Raw genomic sequence first — 12,646 nt, forward strand, 5'->3', positions numbered from 1 at the left:
GATCCCCACGATCGTGGGAAACTGGGTCCCTCACCGATCTGGCCCTATTTGTCGGAGATATAGCGTTTCGAAGATTGGCATATCATTAAAATACTGGTTTCTTCTGCACGGTATATCTCTGCAATACGGCAGCCGATCGGGGTGCGGCCCCTCTTTCCGTGCTCGGGAGAGTCTCGCCGATCGACAGTCTGGATCCCCACGATCGTGGGAAACTGGGTCCCTCACCGATCTGGCCCTATTTGTCGGAGATATAGCGCTTCGGAGATTGGCATATCATTAAAATACTGGTTTCTTCTGCACGCTATATCTCTGAAATACGGCATCCGATCGGGGTGCGGAATGTCTTTCCGTGCTCGGGAGAGTCCCGCCAATCGACTGCCGTTGGAAAAAAGGACATTCATTTTTTCACGATTTTCGCAAAAAATCATGATGGTTACATCATTAAATTTGCCAAAAATCGGGCTCATTTTCGAAGTCGAGATTTTGATGCCGATCGACAGTCTGGATCCCCACGATCCTGGGAGACTAGGTCCTTCACCGATCTGGCCCTATTTATCTGAGATATGGCCTTTCGAAGATTGGCATATCATTAAAATACTGGTTTCTTCTGCACGCTATATCTCTGAAATACGGCAGCCGATCGGGGTGCGGAATGTCTTTCCGTGCTCGGGAGAGTCCCGCCAATCGACTGCCGTTGGAAAAAAGGACATTCATTTTTTCACGATTTTCGCAAAAAATCATGATGGTTACATCATTAAATTTGCCAAAAATCGGGCTCATTTTCGAAGTCGAGATTTTGATGCCGATCGACAGTCTGGATCCCCACGATCCTGGGAGACTAGGTCCTTCACCGATCTGGCCCTATTTATCTGAGATATGGCCTTTCGAAGATTGGCATATCATTAAAATACTGGTTTCTTCTGCACGCTATATCTCTGCAATACGGCAGCCGATCGGTGTGCGGAATGTCTTTCCGTGCTCGGGAGAGTCCTGCCGATCGACAGTCTGGATCCCCACGATCGTGGGAAACTGGGTCCCTCACCGATCTGGCCCTATTTGTCGGAGATATAGCGCTTCGGAGATTGGCATATCATTAAAATACTGGTTTCGTCTCCACGCTATATCTCTGAAATACGGCAGCCGATCGGGGTGCGGAATGTGTTTCCGTGCTCGGGAGAGTCCTGCCAATCGACTGCCGTTGGAAAAAAGGACATTCATTTTTTCACGATTTTCGCAAAAAATCATGATGGTTACATCATTAAATTTGCCAAAAATCGGGCTCATTTTCGAAGTCGAGATTTTGATGCCGATCGACAGTCTGGATCCCCACGATCGTGGGAAACTGGGTCCCTCACCGATCTGGCCCTATTTGTCGGAGATATAGCGCTTCGGAGATTGGCATATCATTAAAATACTGGTTTCTTCTGCACGCTATATCTCTGAAATACGGCAGCCGATCGGGGTGCGGAATGTCTTTCCGTGCTCGGGAGAGTCCCGCCAATCGACTGCCGTTGGAAAAAAGGACATTCATTTTTTCACGATTTTCGCAAAAAATCATGATGGTTACATCATTAAATTTGCCAAAAATCGGGCTCATTTTCGAAGTCGAGATTTTGATGCCGATCGACAGTCTGGATCCCCACGATCCTGGGAGACTAGGTCCTTCACCGATCTGGCCCTATTTATCTGAGATATGGCCTTTCGAAGATTGGCATATCATTAAAATACTGGTTTCTTCTGCACGCTATATCTCTGCAATACGGCAGCCGATCGGTGTGCGGAATGTCTTTCCGTGCTCGGGAGAGTCCTGCCGATCGACAGTCTGGATCCCCACGATCGTGGGAAACTGGGTCCCTCACCGATCTGGCCCTATTTGTCGGAGATATAGCGTTTCGAAGATTGGCATATCATTAAAATACTGGTTTCTTCTGCACGGTATATCTCTGCAATACGGCAGCCGATCGGGGTGCGGCCCCTCTTTCCGTGCTCGGGAGAGTCTCGCCGATCGACAGTCTGGATCCCCACGATCGTGGGAAACTGGGTCCCTCACCGATCTGGCCCTATTTGTCGGAGATATAGCGCTTCGGAGATTGGCATATCATTAAAATACTGGTTTCTTCTGCACGCTATATCTCTGAAATACGGCATCCGATCGGGGTGCGGAATGTCTTTCCGTGCTCGGGAGAGTCCCGCCAATCGACTGCCGTTGGAAAAAAGGACATTCATTTTTTCACGATTTTCGCAAAAAATCATGATGGTTACATCATTAAATTTGCCAAAAATCGGGCTCATTTTCGAAGTCGAGATTTTGATGCCGATCGACAGTCTGGATCCCCACGATCCTGGGAGACTAGGTCCTTCACCGATCTGGCCCTATTTATCTGAGATATGGCCTTTCGAAGATTGGCATATCATTAAAATACTGGTTTCTTCTGCACGCTATATCTCTGAAATACGGCAGCCGATCGGGGTGCGGAATGTCTTTCCGTGCTCGGGAGAGTCCCGCCAATCGACTGCCGTTGGAAAAAAGGACATTCATTTTTTCACGATTTTCGCAAAAAATCATGATGGTTACATCATTAAATTTGCCAAAAATCGGGCTCATTTTCGAAGTCGAGATTTTGATGCCGATCGACAGTCTGGATCCCCACGATCCTGGGAGACTAGGTCCTTCACCGATCTGGCCCTATTTATCTGAGATATGGCCTTTCGAAGATTGGCATATCATTAAAATACTGGTTTCTTCTGCACGCTATATCTCTGCAATACGGCAGCCGATCGGTGTGCGGAATGTCTTTCCGTGCTCGGGAGAGTCCTGCCGATCGACAGTCTGGATCCCCACGATCGTGGGAAACTGGGTCCCTCACCGATCTGGCCCTATTTGTCGGAGATATAGCGCTTCGGAGATTGGCATATCATTAAAATACTGGTTTCGTCTCCACGCTATATCTCTGAAATACGGCAGCCGATCGGGGTGCGGAATGTGTTTCCGTGCTCGGGAGAGTCCTGCCAATCGACTGCCGTTGGAAAAAAGGACATTCATTTTTTCACGATTTTCGCAAAAAATCATGATGGTTACATCATTAAATTTGCCAAAAATCGGGCTCATTTTCGAAGTCGAGATTTTGATGCCGATCGACAGTCTGGATCCCCACGATCGTGGGAAACTGGGTCCCTCACCGATCTGGCCCTATTTGTCGGAGATATAGCGCTTCGGAGATTGGCATATCATTAAAATACTGGTTTCTTCTGCACGCTATATCTCTGAAATACGGCATCCGATCGGGGTGCGGAATGTCTTTCCGTGCTCGGGAGAGTCCCGCCAATCGACTGCCGTTGGAAAAAAGGACATTCATTTTTTCACGATTTTTGCAAAAAATCATGATGGTTACATCATTAAATTTGCCAAAAATCGGGCTCATTTTCGAAGTCGAGATTTTGATGCCGATCGACAGTCTGGATCCCCACGATCCTGGGAGACTAGGTCCTTCACCGATCTGGCCCTATTTATCTGAGATATGGCCTTTCGAAGATTGGCATATCATTAAAATACTGGTTTCTTCTGCACGCTATATCTCTGCAATACGGCAGCCGATCGGTGTGCGGAATGTCTTTCCGTGCTCGGGAGAGTCCTGCCGATCGACAGTCTGGATCCCCACGATCGTGGGAAACTGGGTCCCTCACCGATCTGGCCCTATATGTCGGAGATATAGCGCTTCGGAGATTGGCATATCATTAAAATACTGGTTTCTTCTCCACGCTATATCTCTGAAATACGGCAGCCGATCGGGGTGCGGAATGTCTTTCCGTGCTCGGGAGAGTCTCGCCGATCGACAGTCTGGATCCCCACGATCGTGGGAAACTGGGTCCCTCACCGATCTGGCCCTATTTGTCGGAGATATAGCGTTTCGAAGATTGGCATATCATTAAAATACTGGTTTCTTCTGCACGGTATATCTCTGAAATACGGCAGCTGATCGGGGTGCGGAATGTCTTTCCGTGCTCGGGAGAGTCCCGCCAATCGACTGCCGTTGGAAAAAAGGACATTCATTTTTTCACGATTTTCGCAAAAAATCATGATGGTTACATCATTAAATTTGCCAAAAATCGGGCTCATTTTCGAAGTCGACATTTTGATGCCGATCGACAGTCTGGATCCCCACGATCGTGGGAAACTGGGTCCCTCACCGATCTGGCCCTATTTGTCGGAGATCGACAAATCGACAGTCTGGATCCCCACGATCCTGGGAGACTAGGACCCTCACCGATCTGGCCCTATTTGTCGGAGATATAGCGTTTCGAAGATTGGCATATCATTAAAATACTGGTTTCTTCTGCACGCTATATCTCTGCAATACGGCAGCCGATCGGGGTGCGGCCCCTCTTTCCGTGCTCGGGAGAGTCCTGCCGATCGACAGTCTGGATCCCCACGATCCTGGGAGACTAGGTCCCTCACCGATCTGGCACTATTTGTCGGAAATATAGCGTTTCGAAGATTGGCATATCATTAAAATACTGGTTTCTTCTGCACGGTATATCTCTGCAATACGGCAGCCGATCGGGGTGCGGCCCCTCTTTCCGTGCTCGGGAGAGTCTCGCCGATCGACAGTCTGGATCCCCACGATCGTGGGAAACTGGGTCCCTCACCGATCTGGCCCTATTTGTCGGAGATATAGCGCTTCGGAGATTGGCATATCATTAAAATACTGGTTTCTTCTGCACGCTATATCTCTGAAATACGGCAGCCGATCGGGGTGCGGAATGTCTTTCCGTGCTCGGGAGAGTCCCGCCAATCGACTGCCGTTGGAAAAAAGGACATTCATTTTTTCACGATTTTCGCAAAAAATCATGATGGTTACATCATTAAATTTGCCAAAAATCGGGCTCATTTTCGAAGTCGAGATTTTGATGCCGATCGACAGTCTGGATCCCCACGATCGTGGGAAACTGGGTCCCTCACCGATCTGGCCCTATTTGTCGGAGATATAGCGCTTCGGAGATTGGCATATCATTAAAATACTGGTTTCTTCTGCACGCTATATCTCTGAAATACGGCAGCCGATCGGGGTGCGGAATGTCTTTCCGTGCTCGGGAGAGTCCCGCCAATCGACTGCCGTTGGAAAAAAGGACATTCATTTTTTCACGATTTTCGCAAAAAATCATGATGGTTACATCATTAAATTTGCCAAAAATCGGGCTCATTTTCGAAGTCGAGATTTTGATGCCGATCGACAGTCTGGATCCCCACGATCCTGGGAGACTAGGTCCTTCACCGATCTGGCCCTATTTATCTGAGATATGGCCTTTCGAAGATTGGCATATCATTAAAATACTGGTTTCTTCTGCACGCTATATCTCTGCAATACGGCAGCCGATCGGTGTGCGGAATGTCTTTCCGTGCTCGGAAGAGTCCTGCCAATCGACAGTCTGGATCCCCACAATTCTGGGAGACTAGGTCCTTCACCGATCTGGCCCTATTTGTCGGAGATATAGCGTTTCGAAGATTGGCATATCATTAAAATACTGGTTTCTTCTGCACGCTATATCTCTGAAATACGGCAGCCGATCGGGGTGCGGCCCCTCTTTCCGTGCTCGGGAGAGTCTCGCCGATCGACAGTCTGGATCCCCACGATCCTGGGAGACTAGGTCCTTCACCGATCTGGCCCTATTTATCTGAGATGTGGCCTTTCGAATATTGGCATATCATTAAAATACTGGTTTCTTCTGCACGCTATACATATCTCTGCAATACGGCATCTAATGCATTCCTTATCAAGGACCAAGGATCAAGAATATTTTCTCCCGACAAATGTATCTTGTTTTCTCCCTTTTTGTGGTCTGATAGTGGTGATCCTTGATCCTTCGGAAAGGACTACAACAGCCCCAACCATACATATTTAATTTTCTCGGCTATTTGTGGGCCGATCTGAGTGTGCGATGACATCCAGTGATCGACAAAATGTCTCTGATTTGATGGAGTAATTATCAAGGATCAAGGACCTTTTCACTAATCAAAAACATTTTGTTGTTACCACGCCTTTCTGTAATCGGAATAGTTCCCCCAATACAGAATACAGCAAGGATGATTTTTCAATAGTTTTATTCATCGAAACTTAGCTTAGTACAAGTAAATAAACAATAAACAAGTGGAAAACATTTATATTTACTATCTAAATGTATAGGCGTTTATATCCCTAAACCTAACAACAACGAGATCCTCCCTTGGTTGCCATAGTCAAAGTCCTTGTTGTCGATGGCCAGGTCGAAGGATGACGACGGCTTGTTGGGTTCGGATTTTGTAGGGGTGGGATAGGACTCGGTCTGTCTCGAAAACGCCTCGTTAATGCTTGGATAGGACTCCGTTTGGCGGGGGAAATCGGATGCAGCTCGGTTTGAGGTAAAGCCTAGGGTACATAAGTTCTCTGTGAAAGAAGATATATTTTAAAATATGTCCACACTTATATACTGAATCACTTACGCGTTTTGAAGCTGTGGCCCATCCTGGCATCCAGAAAGGTTGCAGATTTCGCCTCGTGCGCCTCCCTCTAGTATGGAAGAACCAGACCTGCTTAGTAGTATTGGCTTGAGTACGCCTGCAAGGAGCCCAAGGACCCATGCACCCTTTGTGGCTGATCTCCACCGGACCAACTATGGCAATAATGAGTCAATCTGTTGGGCTCTTCGCTAGGACAATGCGTGGCCAGCTGGGATGCGATTTGAGTTTTTCCAGGGGAAAGGATCCATCAGACGGTTGATAGATTTTTTCCTATTTCATGTATGATTTTGTAATTTTTTCTTTTGTGTTATTATTTAAGATACAAAATAAGTAAGTTAAGGATTATTTTGATTCCGCTGTCGAATAATAAAATAAATAAATAAATACTGACGACCAAAATGGCAGATTTTTTCATTTTATCTTTGGTTATATCTCGACTATTTATGGACCGATCGGGGTGCGGCATGTCTTTCCGTGCTCGGGATAGTCCTGCCAATCGACTGCCGTTGGAAAAAAGGACATCCATTTTTTCACGATTTTCGCAAAAAATCATGATGGTTACATCATTAAATTTGCCAAAAATCGGGCTCATTTTCGAAGTCGAGATTTTGATGCCGATCGACAGTCTGGATCCCCACGATCCTGGGAGACTAGGTCCCTCACCGATCTGGCCCTATTTGTCGGAGATATAGCGTTTCGAAGATTGGCATATCATTAAAATACTGGTTTCTTCTGCACGCTATATCTCTGCAATACGGCAGCCGATCGGGGTGCGGCCCCTCTTTCCGTGCTCGGGAGAGTCTCGCCGATCGACAGTCTGGATCCCCACGATCCTGGGAGACTAGGTCCCTCACCGATCCGGCCCTATTTGTCGGAGATATAGCGTTTCGAAGATTGGCATATCATTAAAATACTGGTTTCTTCTGCACGCTATATCTCTCCAACACGGCAGCCGATCGGGGTGCGGAATTTCTTTCCGTGCTCGGGAGAGTCCTGCCGATCGACAGTCTGGATCCCCACGATCCTGGGAGACTAGGTCCCTCACCGATCTGGCCCTATTTGTCGGAGATATAGCGTTTCGAAGATTGGCATATCATTAAAATACTGGTTTCTTGTGCACGCTATATCTCTGAAATACGGCAGCCGATCGGGGTGCGGAATGTCTTTCCGTGCTCGGGAGAGTCCTGCCGATCGACAGTCTGGATCCCCACGCTCCTGGGAGACTAGGTCCCTCACCGATCTGGCCCTATTTGTCGGAGATATAGCGTTTCGAAGATTGGCATATCATTAAAATACTGGTTTCTTCTGCACGCTATATCTCTAAAATACGGCAGCCTTTCCGTGCTCGGGAGAGTCTCGCCGATCGACAGTCTGGATCCCCACGATCCTGGGAGACTAGGTCCTTCACCGATCTGGCCCTATTTGTCGGAGATATAGCGTTTCGAAGATTGGCATATCATTAAAATACTGGTTTCTTCTGCACGCTATATCTCTGCAACACGGCAGCCGATCGGGGTGCGGAATTTCTTTCCGTGGTCGGGAGAGTCCTGCCGCTCGACAGTCTGGATCCCCACGATCCTGGGAGACTAGGTCCCTCACCGATCTGGCCCTATTTGTCGGAGATATAGCGTTTCGAAGATTGGCATATCATTAAAATACTGGTTTCTTCTCCACGCTATATCTCTGAAATACGGCAGCCGATCGGGGTGCGAAATGTCTTTCCGTGCTCGGGAGAGTCCTGCCGATCGACTGCCGTTGGAAAAAAGGACATTCATTTTTTCACGATTTTCGCAAAAAATCATGATGGTTACATCATTAAATTTGCCAAAAATCGGGCTCATTTTCGAAGTCGAGATTTTGATGCCGATCGACAGTCTGGATCCCCACGATCCTGGGAGACTAGGTCCCTCACCGATCTGGCCCTATTTGTCGGAGATATAGCGTTTCGAAGATTGGCATATCATTAAAATACTGGTTTCTTCTGCACGCTATATCTCTGCAATACGTCAGCCGATCGGGGTGCGGAATTTCTTTCCGTGCTCGGAAGAGTCCTGCCGATCGACAGTCTGGATCCCCACGATCCTGGGAGACTAGGTCCCTCACCGATCTGGCCCTATTTGTCGGAGATATAGCGTTTCGAAGATTGGCATGTCATTAAAATACTGGTTTCTTCTGCACGCTATATCTCTGAAATACGGCAGCCGATCGGGGTGCGGCCCCTCTTTCCGTGCTCGGGAGAGTCTCGCCGATCGACAGTCTGGATCCCCACGATCGTGGGAAACTGGGTCCTTCACCGATCTGGCCTTATTTGTCGGAGATATAGCGTTTCGAATATTGACATATCATTAAAATACTGGTTTCTTCTGCACGCTATATCTCTGCAATACGGCAGCCGATCGGGGTGCGGAATGTCTTTCCGTGCTCGGGAGAGTCCTGCCGATCGACAGTCTGGATCCCCACGATCCTGGGAGACTAGGTCCCTCACCGATCTGGCCCTATTTGTCGGAGATATAGCGTTTCGAAGATTGGCATATCATTAAAATACTGGTTTCTTCTCCACGGTATATCTCTGCAATACGTCAGCCGATCGGGGTGCGGAATTTCTTTCCGTGCTCGGAAGAGTCCTGCCGATCGACAGTCTGGATCCCCACGATCCTGGGAGACTAGGTCCCTCACCGATCTGGCCCTATTTGTCGGAGATATAGCGTTTCGAAGATTGGCATGTCATTAAAATACTGGTTTCTTCTGCACGCTATATCTCTGAAATACGGCAGCCGATCGGGGTGCGGAATTTCTTTCCGTGCTCGGAAGAGTCCTGCCGATCGACAGTCTGGATCCCCACGATCCTGGGAGACTAAATTCCCGCACCGAACTGGCCCTATTTGTCGGAGATATAGCGTTTCGAAGATTGGCATATCATTAAAATACTGGTTTCTTCTGCACGCTATATCTCTCCAACACGGCAGCCGATCGGGGTGCGGAATTTCTTTCCGTGCTCGGGAGAGTCCTGCCGATCGACAGTCTGGATCCCCACGATCCTGGGAGACTAGGTCCCTCACCGATCTGGCCCTATTTGTCGGAGATATAGCGTTTCGAAGATTGGCATATCATTAAAATACTGGTTTCTTCTGCACGCTATATCTCTGCAATACGGCAGCCGATCGGGGTGCGGAATGTCTTTCCGTGCTCGGGAGAGTCCTGCCGATCGACAGTCTGGATCCCCACGATCCTGGGAGACTAGGTCCCTCACCGATCTGGCCCTATTTGTCGGAGATATAGCGTTTCGAAGATTGGCATATCATTAAAATACTGGTTTCTTCTGCACGCTATATCTCTAAAATACGGCAGCCTTTCCGTGCTCGGGAGAGTCTCGCCGATCGACAGTCTGGATCCCCACGATCCTGGGAGACTAGGTCCTTCACCGATCTGGCCCTATTTGTCGGAGATATAGCGTTTCGAAGATTGGCATATCATTAAAATACTGGTTTCTTCTGCACGCTATATCTCTGCAACACGGCAGCCGATCGGGGTGCGGAATTTCTTTCCGTGGTCGGGAGAGTCCTGCCGCTCGACAGTCTGGATCCCCACGATCCTGGGAGACTAGGTCCCTCACCGATCTGGCCCTATTTGTCGGAGATATAGCGTTTCGAAGATTGGCATATCATTAAAATACTGGTTTCTTCTCCACGCTATATCTCTGAAATACGGCAGCCGATCGGGGTGCGAAATGTCTTTCCGTGCTCGGGAGAGTCCTGCCGATCGACTGCCGTTGGAAAAAAGGACATTCATTTTTTCACGATTTTCGCAAAAAATCATGATGGTTACATCATTAAATTTGCCAAAAATCGGGCTCATTTTCGAAGTCGAGATTTTGATGCCGATCGACAGTCTGGATCCCCACGATCCTGGGAGACTAGGTCCCTCACCGATCTGGCCCTATTTGTCGGAGATATAGCGTTTCGAAGATTGGCATATCATTAAAATACTGGTTTCTTCTGCACGCTATATCTCTGAAATACGGCAGCCGATCGGGGTGCGGCCCCTCTTTCCGTGCTCGGGAGAGTCTCGCCGATCGACAGTCTGGATCCCCACGATCGTGGGAAACTGGGTCCTTCACCGATCTGGCCTTATTTGTCGGAGATATAGCGTTTCGAATATTGACATATCATTAAAATACTGGTTTCTTCTGCACGCTATATCTCTGCAATACGGCAGCCGATCGGGGTGCGGAATGTCTTTCCGTGCTCGGGAGAGTCCTGCCGATCGACAGTCTGGATCCCCACGATCCTGGGAGACTAGGTCCCTCACCGATCTGGCCCTATTTGTCGGAGATATAGCGTTTCGAAGATTGGCATATCATTAAAATACTGGTTTCTTCTCCACGGTATATCTCTGCAATACGTCAGCCGATCGGGGTGCGGAATTTCTTTCCGTGCTCGGAAGAGTCCTGCCGATCGACAGTCTGGATCCCCACGATCCTGGGAGACTAGGTCCCTCACCGATCTGGCCCTATTTGTCGGAGATATAGCGTTTCGAAGATTGGCATGTCATTAAAATACTGGTTTCTTCTGCACGCTATATCTCTGAAATACGGCAGCCGATCGGGGTGCGGAATTTCTTTCCGTGCTCGGAAGAGTCCTGCCGATCGACAGTCTGGATCCCCACGATCCTGGGAGACTAAATTCCCGCACCGAACTGGCCCTATTTGTCGGAGATATAGCGTTTCGAAGATTGGCATATCATTAAAATACTGGTTTCTTCTGCACGCTATATCTCTGCAACACGGCAGCCGATCGGGGTGCGGAATTTCTTTCCGTGCTCGGAAGAGTCCTGCCGATCGACAGTCTGGATCCCCACGATCCTGGGAGACTAGGTCCCTCACCGATCTGGCCCTATTTGTCGGAGATATAGCGTTTCGAAGATTGGCATATCATTAAAATACTGGTTTCTTCTGCACGCTATATCTCTGCAATACGGCAGCCGATCGGGGTGCGGAATGTCTTTCCGTGCTCGGGAGAGTCCTGCCGATCGACAGTCTGGATCCCCACGATCCTGGGAGACTAGGTCCCTCACCGATCTGGCCCTATTTGTCGGAGATATAGCGTTTCGAAGATTGGCATATCATTAAAATACTGGTTTCTTCTGCACGCTATATCTCTGCAATACGTCAGCCGATCGGGGTGCGGCATGTCTTTCCGTGCTCGGGAGAGTCCCGCCAATCGACTGCCGTTGGAAAAAAGGACATTCATTTTTTCACGATTTTCGCAAAAAATCATGATGGTTACATCATTAAATTTGCCAAAAATCGGGCTCATTTTCGAAGTCGAGATTTTGATGCCGATCGACAGTCTGGATCCCCACGATCCTGGGAGACTAGGTCCTTCACCGATCTGGCCCTATTTATCTGAGATATGGCCTTTCGAAGATTGGCATATCATTAAAATACTGGTTTCTTCTGCACGCTATATCTCAGCAATACCCCGATCGGGGTGCGGTATGGCTTTTCGTGACCAGGCGAGTCCTACCAATCGACTGCAATCGGAAGAAAGGACATCCATTTTTTCACGATTTTCGCAAAAAATCATGATGGTTACATCATTAAATTTTCCAAAAATCGGCCTCATTTTCAAAGTCGAGATTCTGATGTGGTTCGAAAGTCTGGATCCTCCGGATCCTGGGAGAGTTGGTCTCTCACCGACCTGGCCCTATTTGCCTGAGATATAGCCCTCCTAGGAGTTGGTATTGCATATCCCTAGAATACAGGTTTCTTCTGCACGCTATATCTCTGCAATACGGCAGCCGATCGGGGTGCGGTATGTCTTTTCACGATCGGGCGAGTCCTGCCAATCGATTACAATCGGAAAAAAGGAAATCCATTTTTTCACGATTTTCGCAAAAAATCATGATGGTTACATCATTAAATTTTCCAAAAATCGGCCTCATTTTCAAAGTCGAGATTCTGATGCGGTTCGAAAGTCTGGATCCTCCCGATCCTGGGAGAGTTGGTCTCTCACCGACCTGGCCCTATTTGCCTGAGATATAGCCCTCCTAGGAGTTGGTATTGCATATCCCTAGAATACAGGTTTCTTCTGCACGCTATATCTCTGCAATACGGCAGCCGATCGGGGTGCGGTATGTCTTTTCGTGACC

Source organism: Drosophila pseudoobscura, chromosome X (genome assembly GCF_009870125.1).
Source record: "Drosophila pseudoobscura strain MV-25-SWS-2005 chromosome X, UCI_Dpse_MV25, whole genome shotgun sequence".
NCBI classification, from domain to species: domain Eukaryota; kingdom Metazoa; phylum Arthropoda; class Insecta; order Diptera; family Drosophilidae; genus Drosophila; species Drosophila pseudoobscura.